This window comes from Coptis chinensis, chromosome 1 (assembly GCF_015680905.1).
Source record: "Coptis chinensis isolate HL-2020 chromosome 1, ASM1568090v1, whole genome shotgun sequence".
Lineage (NCBI taxonomy): Eukaryota > Viridiplantae > Streptophyta > Magnoliopsida > Ranunculales > Ranunculaceae > Coptis > Coptis chinensis.
The window spans coordinates 19,190,950-19,210,640 of NC_141456.1; the positions used below are offsets into that span (position 1 = coordinate 19,190,950).

A 19,691-nucleotide genomic window follows, 5' to 3' on the forward strand; every position below is an offset into this window, starting at 1 on the left:
CATGTCCGGATCAACTAATAAAATATAACTATTGGCCGGATTCGAATATTATCTTGCCCTAGGGTGAGATCATCTTATAGATGGCAGTAGCTAGAAAATTTGAGGACAATTTATAAGTGACCGTAAATTGGATGAGAGAAAAAAATGCATATGAGACCTACAGGTTGTTAAGATCAAATCATTCATCTTGTCACCAAAAACAAAACAAAATTAAAACAAGTTGAACAGTGAAGTAAAATTAATCCTGTTGTTGGGCTGCGGGTGCAACAATTTCCCTGTTTGAAGTCTAGTAGATAAAGAAATCAAAAGAAAGAATGACAAATCTTATTAACGAAGCTAGACTATGCATGTCTATCTACAATTTAGCCAACAGAGTTGTAACTTATATGGAGTCATAAGAGAAATGATCTACTTCTCCGTATTCCTTGGAGTTGAAGAATTTGAAGAGTAAAGAAAACCTCAGATGAAGGTAACGTAATTAAGGACCGAGGGCCATATATATAACATAAAAGACCATTCACTTCAGAATATTCAAACAGTAATATTCAAACCATTAATACAAGTACTTAGAATCACTGAAGGTATAAGACCATCCACTTCAAAATATTCAAACAGTAGCCATTGTAGGTCGATTTGACTGTCCGTAAGTGTGCATTCTTTTGCCAACACAAACAACTAAAATGCACTGAAATGCTTGCTCACGAATAACAACCGTAGAGTGCAAGTTAATATCAAGAGGTAACATATGATCATTATAAAATTGCTCAGCCAGAGTGATTCTCCTATCAAAATTGAAGGGATCCTTGGCACTTAAAATCTCCATTAAGACCACTACAAATCCATAAATATCATATCCTTAGATATATATTATAGCTATACCCTCTTGGCTCTATTTTTCAAGGCTTTACATAGTCTCCAATTTTTTGTGAACTCTATAATTATGGAAAAAAAAAAGAAATTCCAAATTTTTAGATATCCTTAGATATATATTATAGATGTACCCTCTTGGCTCTATTTTTTGAGTGTTCACAGAGTCTCCAATATTTGTAAAACTCTTTGGCTAATTATGAAAAAGTTGGAGACAAATAAGATAAAATCAGACAAATAAGGAATTTCCAACTTTGGGCTGGACGTTTATACTCTTTTTATTTCCTTGATTTTCAAGATGGTTAAGTTGTCAAAATTAAGAGCGTATCTCCTTTTTTTTTTACCAAGGCAAGCAGCAAAATACTTTTCAAGACCAAAAGAGATATGTTCTAAGCTAGGGTATCCTATGTTTAAGCCCTTCTATGCTAGAGAATATGATTTGAATGAACTCCTATAACTATATAATCTTCATTAATAGATTTAAGAGAAAGCATGTCCCACAACAAAAGTAGTAAGTAAAATTTTTATGAATGCCCTTCTGCTAAAAAGACCCTTAGTCCCGTGAAATAGACTATACATGTACATGAATTAATATTGGAGATTTAGCAAAATAATAATAATAATAATACTGGAGGAGAAAAAATAAATCTTCTACTGACAGTTTGATTACCAAGATATTAAATCACGACAACAATAAACGTTTTGCAGTAGTACTCTTATGGAAAACATGTTGAACTGTACATATGCCTACATGGGATGATGAAAAGCCCTATTTGATATACAAAATACAAACTGTGGTTCAAGAGGCCGGTGACAATTCATCGTCTGCATTTTCAATCTCTGTGGTTTCTATACTCTTCTCTTCCACAATAAATCCATCCCTGAACCTATCGTAGTTTGTTTGCTCATCTGACTTCCAAGGACGTTCCCCCAGTACTCTAATCATGTCCTCTTGATGTAAAACTTCCTTCTCCAACAACAGCTCAGCAATCTGAACCACATGCTCTTTATGCTCGCTCCTTTATTAGTTTACATCAATAAGAAACCACTGAAACAGAAAATTTTTACCAAGAACTCTTATGAAGTTTTCAATCCTCTTTAGTTTTCTTTAAAGGGAGATGGTTGATTTGGCTGATTACTTCTACCACGACCATTGACTTTTCAGATTTCGCATTGGTGATTGCTTTTATGAAATAATGTTTATCACAGAGATAGGATTTGGTTGAATTTCATGAGTAATCACCTCCCTAAATGTTCCATGTGCTTATTAAAAATAGTCATTCTGAACGTATCCTACAACCATTGAGCTCCAAGAAATCACATCTCGATACGTACTATCTTCGAAGACAGAAGCAACATATTGAATTGAATAACATTTTGTGTAAACAGATAGAAGAGCATTTCTAATCCTTCTTTCAGGATCCAATCTGTTCCTATAGGAGTAGCCATGGATTTTTGTAGCATTTCTTTACAATTATCAAGCTACACTAAAGATATTGATGGCAGGGAGGACACTTACTAAGGTTACGACATTCGGCTTCAAGCCCAGATCCAACATGTCAATGAAAATGCTCACGACATCACTAGACATAGTATATTGAGCAAGAGAAGAAATAACCCCACTATATGTGACTACATCTACGTATATTGTATATTGTATGCTATCCTAAAAAAAACCATTTTGAGCATAGCTATAAATTAGAGCATTCCACGCCTTATTTTCTCTTCGGGCTTGAGATTTTTAGCACTAGATGTTGGTATTCTCCTCTTATAGAATTGAAGGCATCACAAGTACACATAATTTGGTTATAAACTTCAGTTAATAGTGAAAATGATTCATGTTTGTCGTCTTTACCGCTGGCCATGCATGACTTTATATTTGATGGGATTTGCTTGCTATGGTTTGAATAGATTTAATGATAGTTTTGGATATCTAAATAGGGATAACAATATATTGTCAAAGTTAGAATCAGAACCCGCCCTTGACTTGCTTCAACATGAGCTAGCAACTTAAACGAATACCACAACTTCAATTATTGCAAGTAGCGAGCTTAGTGTGCATGATAGGAAATTAGCCGACGCTATTGAATAATAAAAACACGCATCTATGTTGCATTGGAAATATATAAAGCTCAATAAGGAGATGATGATTCAGTTGAGGTTGTCCATTTAGGCGTCTTTTTAAAGTTGTATATAAGAATTGAGGAAACGAGAAAGCTTTGGAGCATAATCAACTGTCTCAAAAGGTATTTAAGAATTGGGGACTGAGTGCTAATGTGCAGAAGTTGACGTTGTTAAGTTGGGGAGGTTTTATGACGCAATTTGTATAATTCTTATTAGCAAAACACATGAGAAGAGTATGGCTAGAGTCTAGAGCTATGACACTTATTGCTATTTTAGAGTCCCTCTATAACCACAAAAAGTTTCGAGCTTCTAAGAAGTGTCTTACAAAGGGGTTTGATTTATTTTGAGTGTTTACTTACAAGGTTTTAATCATACTAAGATTTGTGCCGCGAGACATTGAACTAACCTAAAAAAAATAATTAAGTTAAAATTAGAAAATGGGTAACTAATATCAAAGAATAATTAATTGAAAATCGGAAACTGGATGTAACTACACTGAAATAACCTTTAAAAAAAAATAATAATGGAAAATTGGAAACTGGATGCAAATGCGTTGAACTATGTAACCTCAAAAAATAATTAACATAAAATCGTAAACTGGATGGAATAGCAGTGAACCTCAAAAAATAATTAATGAGAAATTGGAAATTTTATGTAAATGCATTGAACTAACCTAAACTAACCTGAAATAATAATTAATGGGAAATCGGAAACTGGATGCAAATACATTGAACTAACCTAATTAACGGGAAATCGGAAACTGAATGCAAATGCAACAAACTAACCTCAAAAAACAATTAACGGAAATCAGAAACTGGATGCAACTACATTGAACTAACCTAATTAATGAAAAATTGGAAACTGAATGCAAACGCAAAAAACTAACCTCAGAGAACAATTAACGGAAATTGAAAATTGTAAGCAAACTCATTGAACTAACGTCAAAGAATAATTAACAAAAAATCGAAAACTTAAAGCAACTACATTTAACTAATCTCGAAAAATAATTAACAGGAATTCCAAATCTATAAGCAAATGCATTGAATTAACCTCAAAAAATAATTAAAAGGAAATCGGAAATTGTATGGCATTGTATTAAACTAACCTCAAAATATTACTCACAGGAAATCAGAAATTGGATGCAACTGCATTGAACTAACTTCAAATAATATTTATCGGGCAATTGAAACTTGATGCAAATGCATTTAACTAACCTCAAAAAATAATTAACGTGAAATCGGAAACTGGATGTAAATGCATTGAACTAATATCTAAAAATAATTAATTGGAAATCGGGTTCAATCTGGTGTATAAAATGTATTGAACTAACCTCAAAAAAAAATAATTAAAGGGAATCGATTATTGGATGAAACTAACATTTTTTTTTGCATGTAACTAACCTCGAATAATAATTAACAAGAAATCGAAAACTAGATGCAAATGCATTGAACCAACCACAAAGAATATAGAACGGGATATTCAAAACTGAATGTAACTCTTATTGAACCAACCTCAAATAATAAATAACAAAAATCTAAAACTAGACACAACTGCACTGAACTAAGCTCAAAAAATAATTAACGAAAAATTGGTTTAGATGTAAATGCATTGAACTAACCTCAAAGAATAATCAATGGAAAATCGAAAACTGGATGTAAGTGCATCAAACTAACCTCAAAGAAAGTTGAAAATTGATGCAAATCCATTGAACTAAACTTCGAATAATAATTTCACTGAGAAAACAAAAAGCTGGATGCAAATGCATTGAATTAACCTCAAAAAATAATTAACGGTAAATAAAAAATTGGATGAAATTGCATGAAACTAACATTTTTTTTTCTTTGCATAGAACTAACCCCAAAGAATAATTAACGTGAAATCAGAAACTGGATACAAATGCATCGAACTAACCACAAATAGCAATTAACGAGAAATCGAAAACTGGATGCAAATGTATTGACCTAATCTCAAATAATAATTAATAGGACATCAGAAACTGAATGCAAGTGTATTGAACTAACCTTAGATAATAATAATTAACCTATAAATCATGACTGTATGCAAATGCATTAAACTAACCTTAAAACGAGAAATCGGATACTGGATGCAAATACAACGAACTAAGCTAAAAGAATAATTAACGGGAAATTAGAAACCTGATATAAATGGAACGAACAAACCTCAAAAAATAATTAATGAGAAATTGGAAACGGAATACTAATGCGTTAAACTAACCACAAAAAATAATTAATTAACGGAAATTGAAAACTGGATACAAATACATTGAACTAACCTCAAATAATAGTTAACGGGAAATCAAAAAATTCTTTGAATTAACCCGAAAGAATAATTAAAGGAAATCCAGAAACTCGATGCAACTGCACTAAACTAACATAAAAAATAATTAACGGAAAATCGAAAACCGGATGCAAGTATGCAACTACATTGAACTAATCTCAAAAAATAATCAATGGAAAATCTGAAACTAGATGCAATTGCGTTTAGCTAAACTCAAATAATAATCAACATGAAATCAGAAACTGTATGCAATTGCATTGACCTAACTCTCAAAGAATAACTAACGAGAAATCAAGAACTGGAAGAAATTGCATTAAACTAACCTAAAGAAAAGCACCGGGAATTCTCAGAAATTAGATGCAAATGCATTAAATGAACTAACCCTATTTATTTATTTATTATTTTTTTTTTGCATGGAACTAACCTCAAAGAATAGTTAATGTGAAGTCGAAAACTGGATGCAAATGCATCGAACTAATCTCAAAGAATAATTAACGTGAAATCGGAAACTGGAGGCAAATGCATTGAACTAACTGAAAATAATAATTAAAGAGAAATCAAAAACTGGATGCAACTGCATTGAACTAACTCAAAGTATAATTAAGGGAAAATTAGAATGGATGTAAATGCATTGAACTAACCTCAATGAATAATTAACGGGAAATCAAAAAATTGGATACAATTGCGTTGAACTAACCTAAAAACATAGTTGTATTATATGTAGTTGGAATGTTCGACAAATATAATTTTGTATTTAAAATAGTGTTTATCATATATATCTATTTTCGTATGATTGGGAATGACTTGGTATTTATGTAGCTTAAGTATGATCTTTGCCTTATTGGACATTCTAACAAAAATTTAATCAAACTTCTATTATGTAACAACAAATAGAAGTCGAAAGATTTTATCAAAGTTGTGCTCTATCTTTTTATAGAGCATGGGGTTTTCACGTTACAAGAAATTTGGATGTGTGATCAATATAACATTTATATATCTTATACCTATGCATAGTTACAAATATTTTTCATAATAATTTAAGAATAATTTAATATAGTGGCACCTGTTCGTAGGATGGGTTCGAAAGCTAGTTTCATACTAATAGTTCATAGAAAAAAAAGAGCCAAGTTAAACACTATATGTAACAAATACCATAAAGTTTAACACAATTTAACAAATCAAAACATACCTCCAATCAAATTTGCGCCATCTATATAAACATGAAGGAGTCACATGTACCCAATTGTCCCGCAACATGATATTACCATATCTCTGATCCTCCTCAAATTGAACAGCCATTCAAAATCAATGATAAATGGGTTGAGGCTCTGACCGCAAAATAATGCCATTAATAGAAAAATCCGGATTACAAAAGACTACTATGTAACAAGACTTAAAAACAAGATTGATACCAAAATTTGGAATAGAGCAGCTTATTGTGGTCTCATTTACAAGTTAGCTAGCAAGGACAGCTCACTATAGGTTAAATGGGTTTGGATGCACCAGATAAAACAAAATAACTTTTGGACTATGAAGATACCAACTATAGTTCTTGGATATGGAGAAACATTCTAAAAACAGGACGAATGCTTCAAAATTTTGCAGTTGAAAATGGTGAATCTATAACCACATGTCATGACCCTTGGTGCTCAAACACACCACTGGACTCTAATGCTCAAACTAGGATGCTTCTCCAAGTGTCCGACCAAGCAAAAGTTGCAAAGCTCATTGTTAATGGAAGATGGTCCAAAATCACCACCAACTTACCTCAATGTGAGCTCAAGACCCTGATACTAAGTACTCCTATTAACTCTCTGCTGCCCCACGACCAATTGGTTTGGACTGCTACTAGCAACGGCAAATACACTGTCAAATATGCCTATGCTGCTCTTAAGACTATTGGAATTAAGGTAAAGTGGTATAGATTAGTTTGGTGAAAGGTTGTCATCCCCAAGCATTCTTTTACTACTTGGCAACTCTTTGCAGGTGCCTTACCTACTCAAGATAGTTTAATGAAGAAAAAGACCTTGAATCATTCCACTTGTTGCTTACGCAACGACAATGAAAGAGACAACTCGCACCACTTGTATTTTGATTGCCTTTACACTAAAAAAAACCAGAACTCATACCTGGTCAAGAACGATATTTCTCGACTATATATATCCGTGTAGAATTAACCTGTTGTGCAAATAAGCAATGCCTTCTGCTATTCCTCGAATGACCCTGAGCCTACTGGCCCAATCAAGATGAGTAATGTTGGTATACCGTAGTGCCATATTACAATTATTAGAAATAATTCGACCTGCAAAAACAAAGCCACGAGATATAAGAGACCAGAAAAAGAGCAAACACAAATTGATAGCTAATTGGCGATGATCCTTACAGCCATGCAAATTTTCAAACAGGGTGCCGCGTGGGGTGTATGGATACACCAGGAAACAAGTTTCATCCCGAAGATATTGTTGGCCAAGTCCAGCGTTAGTTGACCATAGAAGCTTGACCACATTTGGATGGTCAAGTTCATTCAAGATACTCACTTCTGCCTGTAGAATTAAATGAAAAAATGGTAAAAACTACCTAATATTAAATAATCAAAATCTCACTTCTTTAAAGAAAACGGAGGGAGTAATAGTGAATTCATCACGTCATTAATTTTGTTTCTTTTATTGCCCTCGCTATATTGTTGAAATTACATATTTGTCTTTCATTATAAATGAAATAATAAAAATCAAGAAAATAGACTCAATCATAAATGTTTTGAACACTTTAGTAATTTGGTTGCTTCTAACGTGGCATCTAACGTGGCAATATGATTGGCCCATTTATGGGCTTAATATTTTTTTTGCCATACCTATTTAGTTTAAGAAATAGCCTTTTCTATTAAATTGTTGAGATGTTTAATTTCTTAATGCTATGCTTAATTCCACGCTCGATAATAAATGCTAGACTGCTAATAATAAATAATAAACATCAACCTACTCACCTGCCATTTGACTTGGGTACGTTCAGTAACGCCGGAACTCTTAATTACAACATCAAACTTTGTCTTCCGGAGTCCATATGCCGCCCTTCCAGTTGGTATTCGAGCCCTGAAAACATCCGCGTAAAGATCTGCCTTGAAATATCTCGTCACTACGAGCAGTTTTTCAGCACTAATATTAAGGGCGATCTGATCTGTAATATTCCCGATTTATATTCATTTCTTCCATTCAATAAGAAAGCAAACAATGAAAAATTATTCTAGAAGAAAGAAGGGACGAATAAGAAAAACTGATAACTCTGGATAATCTAAACTAAACAGTTCCTCAAATATAATAATCGAAGCTATGCTATAATGCTATATCCATTAATGCAGTTAATTAGATACTATACAAAGAGAAGGAAAGATGAAGATGAGATACTCCACTGTTGAAATCTGACCTCTCAATTAATTGTTCCCCATTGTTGCAGAAACCAAGTTACAGAAAATTCGATTTTCTTCTGTACGTTTTTGAAGATTTTTCTTTTTCAGGCATTACTGTCTTAGTGTTAACATACATAGCAAGAAGGTTTCAAGTAGTTAGTTCAGACGGTTGGTTACATGCAAACCAATTAACAAACTTCAGTTAACACTGGGCTTATTAGCAAAACAGAAAACAATAAAAGGCACATTCGAAACAGTCAAACTATCAAACAGCACATATTCGAAAAATAACTAAATATGACAAAGGCATATAAACTCATTTCAATATACAATGTGGCAACTGAACTTACACTAAAAGGCACACTTACGATCAAACATTCCATTAATAAATAACCACAGCAAATAAAAACAGTCCTATATTTCATAAGAGAAAAAAAAAAAACAATATGAAGCTGATAAAGGCACAGAATTAATAAGTAAAATCTTATTCAGGGCTAACACTATTTATACGAGTCAATATCGATAGTTTATACCTTGGAGACTAAAAATGATACCTTGAGATGAAATGATAATGGTGTTGGAATTAAGCAGTAGAAAGCTTAAGAACAAGTACAAACCAGAGAGAAGAGACTACAAGTGTTACTTGTTTTCTACCAACTAAAACGACTCTCTTGTTACATTGTACTGACTCTGACTTATTTATAACAGAATCATAGCCAACGTGGGCTATACTTGTGCAACAATCTATGACTCCATAAGACTAGCACAACTCCTGAATTATAGCTAACAGATTCCTAAACCACTCAGACACTGCCAATTACAAGACCACTTAGACTACTAACTTGCAGACACTAACACTTAGACTACTAAACCCACTTGTTTTACATCAATTCTTATCACTCCTCCTTATGCAAAAAGGAAAACATTCAGTGAGGATCGAAACTTCCAGAACTTCGGATATGAGAGTGCCTTGGTAAATCCCATCTGCAACTTGATCATTTGTTGGGCAATACTTCATCATGATTGTTCCTTCTGCAACTACATCTCGAATGAAGTGATGACACAGAGCTCAATGTGTTTTGTCCTCCCATGGAAAACTGGGTTCTTCGTCATTGAAATAGTAGCTTTGTTGTCGCAGTTAATCTCTGTTGGTGTTGCTTGTACTTGGTGCAAGTCCTCCAAAACTCTTCGCATCCAAATGGCTTGACACGTTGCTGACGATGCTGCAATGTACTTAGCTTCAGATGATGACAGTACTACAGTCGCTTGCTTCTTTGAGAACCATGATATAGCTCTCGATCCTAGGCTGAAAACAAACCCGCTTGTGCTTTTTCGGTCATCTACGAAACTTGCCCACTCACTATCAGTAGACCCAACTAAACTGAATGAGGAACTTGTTTATACCAAATGCCATAGCTGTTGGTTGCCCGAATATAACGAAGAGTTCGCTTGGCTGCTCCAAGATGATTGTAGAGAAAAAAAGGAGTTTTTCTCTTTTTGTCATGCTTAACAGGTTGTTAGGAACTTGTTTATACCAAATGCCATATGTATGCTGGACAAAAAGGAGTTTTTCTCTTTATAAACAAATTGTTACCATCCTCTCTTTTTTGTTACTTAACAGGTTGTTAGGCACGCGTGCTCGACTTTTGCTTCGGCCAAGGCACCACGCCCCACCATATTTAAGACTTATTTGTTTTTTAAAAGATATAAATATAATTTTTTTATGTAAAAACTTAACCTAACCAAAACCAAGAAAAATAGATTGTAAGAGAGCAATTCTTAGTGAGTTGAGTGTTCATTCTTTGTGAGTGAATTGAGGGCTCTTGTAATCTGTTACTCTGGACATCTAGTAAAGCTTAGAACTCGCAGTGTAGACGTAAGCAAATTGTCGAACCATGATATATCCTTGTCTTGTGGTGTGTTCTCTTTTATATTAATTGTTTTACTTTATATGCTTGTTTAATTGACATTAAGAAGTGTTTGGGATAGTACTTGGAGGGTGTTGAAGTCTTGTCTAGATAAAAAGATCAATCCTTGTGTAGGGGTTAATCTATTTGTAGTGGATAACGTTATTTTCGGTGTTAGTTATTCACAACAATTGGTATCAGAGCGGAGTATACGACTTAGGATTTTGAGTTTTGGTGAAGAACCATAGTGCTCAAAATTTGCGTAGATAAGGTGTTCAATAAAATTCTCAAGTGAAAAATATTTTTTGGGTTATTGTGTGTGACTTGAAAAATGGCTCCCAAGATGTCAAATGCAAGGTTTGAAGTAGAGAAGTTTAATGAGAAGAATAACTTTGAGATTTGGCAAGTCCAAGTAAAGGACATCCTCATCCAACAAGGTTTGCACAAGGCTTTAAAAGAGATTAAATCTAAGGCAATGAGTATGAGTGAGGATGATTGGGAAGAGTTTGATCTACAGGCTTGTTCATCAATTCGGTTGTGTCTTGCTAATAAGGTCATGTATAATGTGATGGGAGAAAATACCGCTGCCGGTATTTGGCTCAAGCTAGAATCTATGTATATGACCAAGAGCATGACGAACAAGATGTACCTTAAGAAACGTCTTTATCGGTACATGATGGTAGATGGTTCAACAATGCAAGAGCACGTTAGTGAGTTCCGTCGACGCCTAGCGGATTATTTGAATGTTGGCATGAAGATGGATGATGAGAATCAAATGACATGTTTAATATTCTCTTTGCCATAAAGCTATGAGCATCTAATTACTACATTTATGAACAGAGAAGATGTTGATCTTGACGAAGTTCAGAGTGTACTTCTTTCTTATGAGTTGATGGATAAGACACGAGTAGAGAATAGCATTGATGCAGGACAAGGGCTAGTGGCAAGAGGAAGGTTGTATGAAAAGGCTTCTACAAGCAATAAGAAGTCTAGGTCCAAGTCAAAAAAGCCTTTGACACATGTGAAGTGCTATAATTGCAATGAAAAGGGACATTACGCAAGTAATTGTCCTCACTCGAAGAAAGATAACAAGTACAATGGTAAGAAGAAAGGTAAGGCTAAAGTTAATTTAGGCAAGTTTTGCTTCAGGCTCTAAAGGGGACGATGTGAGTCTACAGTATTGCATTTTAGACCCCACCTACGTGGCAAACGTCCATTAGTAGGGTCTCTATTTTATTCATTTAATCAACGGGGCTAAAGCCCGATTCACGATATCATGGATCAATGTGCAGTGTCTAAGGTGAACCTTAGCCACATGGCTTGCCACTAATGTACTATCGTTGATTTATGTCCAATTCATTTCTTATCAAAGAGATAGTTATCGGTTTAGCCGGTTATACTCTATCACAATTACTCAAGATACAAGATTACTTGAGCTATAAGGACTCTTTACTCTACCTATATAAATACCACATTATTTTTCATAAGGAACTACGTTGAAACTTGATCCCTAGAGAATAGATCTTGGGTACGTACGCCGCCATTATTTGGTTCAGTTTCATCTCCCCCAACATCAAATTCCTCTGTTTCTTAGTGCGTTCTTTACCATTGCTCTCGTTGTGTTGAAGCAGTTTATTGCCGAAACATAATTGGCGCCGTCTGTGGGGAATTTAGAATTCATTATCACATGAAACAATCAAGAGGGTAAGCACAAGAAGCAGACCAAATAGTCAACATATTCCTCCTGCTAATAGGAATTGCAACCCTCTAAATTCAAATCGGCCAATGCAAGAACCGTTGAACAATCAAGTTGCTCCTAGTGGTAAGATCAATTCTCAACATCCAACCGTAGCAGCGCCACCGCCACCACCACCGCCTTCGCTACCGCCACTCCTAATACGGTTGAGCGTGAGTTACGATGAGTCAAAAATTTAAAATAGGAACTTGAGAAGGAAGCTGGCAAAGAGGCAAAGGCCGATTGGACGAGGGCGCAAATTCAACAACATTATGACCCGCGAATGGGCGCATGAGGCCATTCCAGTGTATGGGACCGTCTTGAAGATCCACTTCATCGTCCTCAACAACGTGTTATTTCTCAAACACAATCAACCAGTGCACACTCTAAGAGTAATGACCCTATTACCCGTACTTATTGGGAGAATCGGATTGGCAGGGATAACTACTACCCTAGACATGTCCGATCTCAAATGGAAGATTTACCTCTGAGAAGCAATTTCGGAAGACCGCCATCCGAGATATATGTCGACATGATAGGAGGGCGGGCATCCTGACAAAAGCAACAAAACATGGAGAAGTGGTATAATTATACCGACCACCCCGCCAAGGGTGACTACCGCCCCTATCTGAGGTTGGGTTCTGAGGATAGACAAAGACAATCACCGGTCGGAGCTGATCGTGCATACCGCCAAAGACCTCTAACTCCAATAAGAGATAATGGAAGGTATTCTTCTTTATCCCGGCCGGACCGACTGACCGGGGAAGGCCGACCTCGCGATTTCGCGGAAAATCGTCATCTAATCGGTCGGGCGGAAAAAAAAGTGTCATGGGCGAAAGTATAAGGAAAAACTTCATCCCAGGACCGACCGACGGACAGGGAAGGCCGACCTCGCAATTTCGCGGAAAATCGTCATCCTAGGCGGTCCGGTCCGTCGACAGGGAAAAAAGCATCATGGAAGAAAGTATAAGGAAAAACTTCATCCCGATGGGACCGACGGCGAGGGAAGGCCGACCTCGCAGATTTCGCGGAAAATCGTCATCTAGACGAGTCCATCGGACGAGGGAAAAAGGCGTCCGCGAGAAGAAAGTATAATGAAAACCTTCATCCTAGAAGCCGGACCGACGGCGAGGGAAGGCCGACCTCGCAGATTTGAGAAAAAGCGCCATCCCGCATGTCCCAACCAAAAAAGGGATGAAGGTGTCCTGAAGCAACTAGAGGAAGACCACAATCCCGACAAACTACCGACCTAGATAGGTTGGTTACATAAAAGAAAAAAGACAATCTCGGTCGGACCCGAAAGTGTGTACGCCTAAAATCTCTAACTCTTGTAAGAGGTAATGGCGGTGTCATCTTCCACATAGGCTCGGCCCGAGGCGTCATGTCTGTTTAAATCTTAAGGGTGAAATGGATTTCACTCTTCAATACAATTTTTCCGATCTGGCTGGGAAAAATAATGGAGGCTTATATCAATGATATAGTCGTTAAATCGAAGGATCTTGAGACTTTAAAGAGGGCGCAACTTGGAATATTGATTGTGAGATGGCATTGCAACAAGCGAAGAAATACTTGGCGATCCTCCTATATTGACAAGTCCTTCAAATAATCAAGTAGATTAGCGAATGGGAAAGTTATCTTAATGCATATAGCATTGTCTTTGAAAGTCGTACTCTTGAAAAAGGACATGCTCACGGCTTATTTGGTAGCTGATTTTCGATTGATGATTCTCCTATTGACGATTTTTTTTATCCGGGAAGAATCTATGGAAGACATTACGCCGCCAATAACCTGGGAAGCGGCGAAGACCAACATGAAAACGCAATTCCTAATCCCATTAACCTATGGATTGTTTACTCGGATGGCTCCCGAAATAAATGGTGCGGAATTGGATGCATTTTTGTTAAACCCGGCGGAGAAAAGATTGGAAAATCTGTGTGACTTGGCTTCCTGGCTTCAAATAACGAAGCCGAAATGAGGCTGCCATTTGTGCCTTGAGAACGGCTTTGATTTGGGGGTCGCGAAAGCTCGGTTATACAGTTCTGCCTTGTTGCCAATCGGTTTGGTGGGTCTTTTGAAGCAAAGAGATGGCGTATGGCGGCTTATCTTAGTTTGATATGTAGTCTTGCTTTCGACAATTTGATAGCATCTCTATCACTCAAAGACCCGAAATGACTTACGTCATGCAGATTCATTAGCTTATCTCTTAGCGCCCGTTAGAAGCGAAGGGTCAAGACACATCACTTTTACAATCATCTTTTTCGTCAATTTAAGTTTGAGCGTTTTTACGCTTTCAAGCAGTTAGTTACTATCATTCGAAAAAATCGTGAAGTTACCACATTTAAGCTTTGTCGGTCTAAGTTTGAACCACATTTAGCTTTTACCGCTAAGCTTACTAATTACTATCACTACGACAAAATCGTGAAGTTACTACGTTTAACCGGCTAGTCTAAGTTTGAATGTTTTACGCTTACTTAGTTCGTTAATATCACTTACACGACAAAAATCGGCGAAGTTATCGCATTTAACTTTGTTTGTCTAAAGTTTGAACGCTTTTAAACAACGCTTAGTCCATTACTATCGTTCGGACAAAATCGGCGAGGTTTACCACGTTTAGCCGTCGGCCTAAGTTTGAACGCTTTTATGCTCGCTTAGCCTAATTTTGCAAAGTTAAGTATGCGCGTTGGGGCGTTTTTTCTCTACATGGGGCCTCGTTCTATTTCATTTCAACTACATAAATCAACAACATTGTCAATTTTCCATTATGTTATCCGTCACAACAACAACATTCAATAGCAAAAACGCGTACTTTATTTTTATTTATTTTTCATCAAAAGAAGTTTTAGCTCTATGGTATTACATTCACACAATTACCTAATCAATTGTCTCATCAATTATCTTCACGATTAAGCTCAATTAAATCTTCATTTTTTCTTCTTGAAATCTGCTTTAAACCTTGCAAGCACTTTCGTTAATTATCTTCCGCATTCATTATTTTTTTTCTAAGGCATTGCGCTCTTTCTCAACGAAACTTTCCCGGGCTTCTAAGGCATTGGGCGATATTTAGAGACATTTTTCATCAATTTTTCTGGCGAAAATTTTCTCCGACTTCTTTATTTCTTCTGGCATTGCGGTAGCGATCACCACTGCAAAACCTTTCTTCATCTTCCTTATTTTTTCTAAGGCCTTGTGCCGATCTTTCTAAAAATACAACTTTCCAGTTAAACTTTCCGGCGACTTCATTATTTAATTTCTTCTACGACATTACTTGACATCTTTTTGCGAAACTTTTCTCCGTCGACTCTTTGTAACTATATTTTTTGCTTTCGTAATTCCGCCATTTCAACCTGCGACAAAAATACAAATCATTTAAATCGTTTTTTCAGACTTAACCACAATTTCACGATAATTGATAAATAAAAATACTAACATACCTGTTTCATCTTTGTCAATAATCATTGGCACCGCTTAAAGTATTTTTCGAGTTCATCCACGGTGAGCGACACTTTTTCTTTTAGCCATTGGTTTTGAATAGTCACCCGACATTCTCTATCATTCTTTCCTTTACAATCCAGTTCTTTTATTTTCCGCTTTTCGGTTAACTATTTTCCTTCTCCGAAATATGCATTAAAATTGCGCTTTCGGTTAATTATTTTCCTTGATCATTCTTTTTCTAAGGCATTGTAATCGCTCTTTCTCAACGAAACTTCACATTTAAATTTAATTCTTCTCGACATTAATTGGCGTCTTTACGTACTAAACTTTTCTCCATCGACTCTTTATGAATATAATTTGCTCATAATACCGCCGGTTTCTCCGTGCGGCGAGAATTCGCAATACGTCACATTTTTTCACGAAATCTTTCTCGAGCTTCATTATTTTTCTAAGGCATTGTGCCGATCTTTCTACGGAAAATTTTCCGAGCGAAAATTTTCGTCAGCGTCATTATTTTTTCTATGGCATTGTGCCGATCTTTCTCCGAAAAATTTTCCGAGTGAAAATTTCCATCAGCATCATTATTTTTTCGAAGGCATTCTGCCGATCTTTCTACGAGAAATTTACCAAGTGAAATTTTTTGACAGCTTCATTATTTTAAGGCATTAAGCCGAACTTTCTGAGTGGATTGAAAATTATCTTCACCTTATTTATTTTTTACAAGGCATTGAGATCATGCGGAGCGAAACTTTTCTTCGCGGTATTTTCGGAAATATTCTTTCTCCCGTCGTACCACTGTTTCTACCTGCGACGACAAGAATAAATTTTTCGTCAGTCTTTCAGACTTCACCAAAATTTTACGACAACTTATAAAAAAATACTAACATATCTGTTTCTGGCACCGCTCTGTTATATTCTTTCCAGTTGTCTCCGTTTTCTTCGTCTTCTTCGACAGGCTAAATTTAAGTTTTATCGAAACTCAATAATTTAAGCTTAATATCCTAGCCGATCCAATTTGAAGCTGCTCGATCCTGAGCTAGATTATGCCGTGGCCTCGTGTATTCGTTATATCTGTCACCTTCTTTCCACCTCACCAAGTTTGCGATCGTCATCGAGTTTTCTTCTCGAGTGTTTTTTTCGCCATTATATAGTGCGGTAGTTTCTCCCCGAAAAAAAAAAAAAATAAAACCGGGTCGAGGATAGGTCAAAAAATCGGGTCGAAAAGCTCAAAACCGGGTTCATCTGGGCGGATTAATGGAACACGTGCGGGTGCCCTTCCTTTGCTGGTGTTGCACCGTATCTTGTTTGTTATTTCATATTTCGGATGCACCGGACCAGGTTGTTATGTGCGGTTATGATGCCCCTCCTTTACTAGAGATGCACTATATCGTGTTTAAAGTTTCCCCACATACACCTAATATCATTGATGGATGGATTTCACAATGAGTGTTAGTATCAGAACATGCCTTTTCTGGATCGCTCCTTGCAACTACAAGATCATGGATGGTCATGGCAATCATGGTAGTCTCCTCTTCTTCTGTATCTATGTTTTGTCACAAGCTCATTCCATCCACCCCCTCTACGGTGCGTTCTTTGCAAGTTTTCGATGTCCCTTTTCTTAATCGGCGGTAGTTGATTCTCTTCAAATAAACAATGGGCCGAACTGCGGCGACCATAGTCCGTATAGAGTAAGTAATTCCCCGAAAGTGAATATCTCGGACAATTCAAGTTCTGATTAACATCACCCTCTCTCCTCGGTATCACCGGGTCCTTGACCAAATGCTTTCGGGACTACGATGAATACCAACCCGAACCATTGACAAAAATCTTGGTTGCCTTGAGAATAACTGGGAGAAATGTCCACAAAGTTCTCGATACTCAAATCTTCTAAAAATTCCAAAATTGAATCTGTTGATGATCCTCCTATTGTTATGTGAACCATCAATGCGAGATTTTTCACCGGCCCACATGCTGTCCTTACGGTGTTTAAATGGGCCATATCATTCCCCATTGTGAGTTATGCAACTGCCGGGCTTTACCGATTTCCCTTCCGACCTATGGGAGAGTTTAGCCTTCGCAAAAGTGTGACAATGTGGAAGCATATGTCAAAGCGATTCAATACTTGTGACGTTCGGTCTTGTACCGGCTCCATCAAAGCGGTCCCCGGTTCCGATGGAAAGAATATATATCGGACCCCTTTGTAATTGTTATAGCATTAATCCCAAATAGCAAGTCAACATCTTTTCCACTCTCAACACACTTTTGAGCATATTTTTTTCAAATCCTTTGTCAATTTACTAAATAGCTTTGAACAATCCTCCAAGTAAAGGACCCGGCAAAGGTCCGGTCTCTTTGTTTTATAATGGTCCCTATCATCTTGGGCCTTCGCCAAGAGCACTGAGCGTAAGTCTATGTATGACATATCCTACATAGTAAGCTTTCTTTATTTTGCGGTGACCTTCTCCTCCAAAGACCCTCTTGCATTAATTAGGAACCATTTCCTTTGCAAGTATATCTTGACAAACTTTTATCCTTTTTCCTTGGGCGCACCGGAAGTGATCCTCTTTTACCAATGTAGTCCAACGCGACCTCTTCGCTCTGAATCACGACGCTTCTTCCAGGGGACTACCAAGTAACTCCATCATCTCGGGTCTTTCAAGTCGTAGAAGGATATGTTCCAAAGTATCGCTTTGTCGGGGATAAACCCCAACGCACGGAAAACAACAGCCATTGGTATTTCCGTTCGTATAAAGGGTAAGGTAACTTCGAATACACCCTCCTTTAGATAGCAGCCGCTTCGAAACATCTTTAGCGTAAAGGCTTAACTTGAGATTCTGCCATGGAACGAACCCAGAATGTAGGAATACTTATTAGGCTGCTTTTTCTTGAAAACATATACCCGATTAGTACTCATCTTTTCTTGAGCAATCAAGACTTTCTCACTCCCATTAATAATGAAATACCCACCTTGATCATATGGGCATTCCCCATGTTCTACCAAATCTTTCTCAATATTAGACACTTGAACAAATTACGACAAGTTGAACGCACCATGATTGGAACTTTTCCAATAAAGACTTTTGTATTCTCTACACGCCGCTTTTCTTCGTCGAACCTAATGGCCGGTTTGGATCGAGCCTCTCTGTTCTCTGTTTATATATTCTTTGAGCTGGTCCGTATTTCAGTCCATGTGTAATTCTATTAGCTACACCAAACCGAATTCATGTGCAAGACTTGATGATAAGCATTATCCAATCCAGATTTAATTTTGGAGTCCTAGTTTCTGTGGTATTTTCACGTTCACATCTTCTCGTTATTTGGACATATTTCGAATTCCAATTATTTCGTTCACAGACATTCGCGGATTTTTCTCCACAGTTTTCAGCGGTATAATCCGAATATCGCTATTCCGTTGGCACGCTTCATCACACTCAAATTTCAAATATCACGTGACGCTGCTTTATTTTTCGCCAATCAATTTCTTTTGCAATTTTATTTATGTGCATCTTTTATTTTATCGTTGCATTTTCGGCCATTTTTTATTTAACTACGTCATTGTGTCCCGTATACGTTAATTCGTTAATTTGACATTTTTTCATTTCCGCTAATTCACGACTTTTTTCCGATTGTCCATTTTTCTTATCGCTTACGTTCACACGACATTTTGTTATACACTCGCTTACTCTTTTATTATTTCAAGTTTTCCATGATTTTTTTTTTTTTTTTTTCTTTCTTTGCCATGTGAACTTTGTTAAGCGACAAAGAGGGCGTGTTCGACCCCCACCTACGTTAAACGCCCATTAGTAGGGGTCTCTATTTTATTCATTTAATCAACAGGGGCTAAAGCCCAATTAGCAATATCATGGATCAATGTATGGGGCCCATTAACTCATGTGTCTAAAGGGCTGAACCTTAGCCACATGGC

The 19,691-nt window shown here is 36.6% G+C and overlaps 1 long non-coding RNA gene and 1 pseudogene across 1 annotated transcript; both read right to left on the bottom strand.

The window, feature by feature from the left end:
• Positions 1–4,899: 4,899 nt before the first annotated feature.
• LOC147522699 (uncharacterized) lies at positions 4,900–8,552 on the bottom strand. Its single transcript, XR_015195516.1, has 3 exons — positions 8,273–8,552; positions 7,673–7,832; positions 4,900–7,591 (listed from the first exon to the last, which is right to left on the bottom strand). It is a non-coding gene; the product is annotated as an uncharacterized LOC147522699 (long non-coding RNA).
• A 9,005-nt stretch (positions 8,553–17,557) lies between these two features.
• Positions 17,558–19,429, bottom strand: LOC147522700 (DNA-directed RNA polymerase II subunit 2 pseudogene; annotated as a pseudogene).
• Between the last annotated feature and the right edge of the window lie 262 nt (positions 19,430–19,691).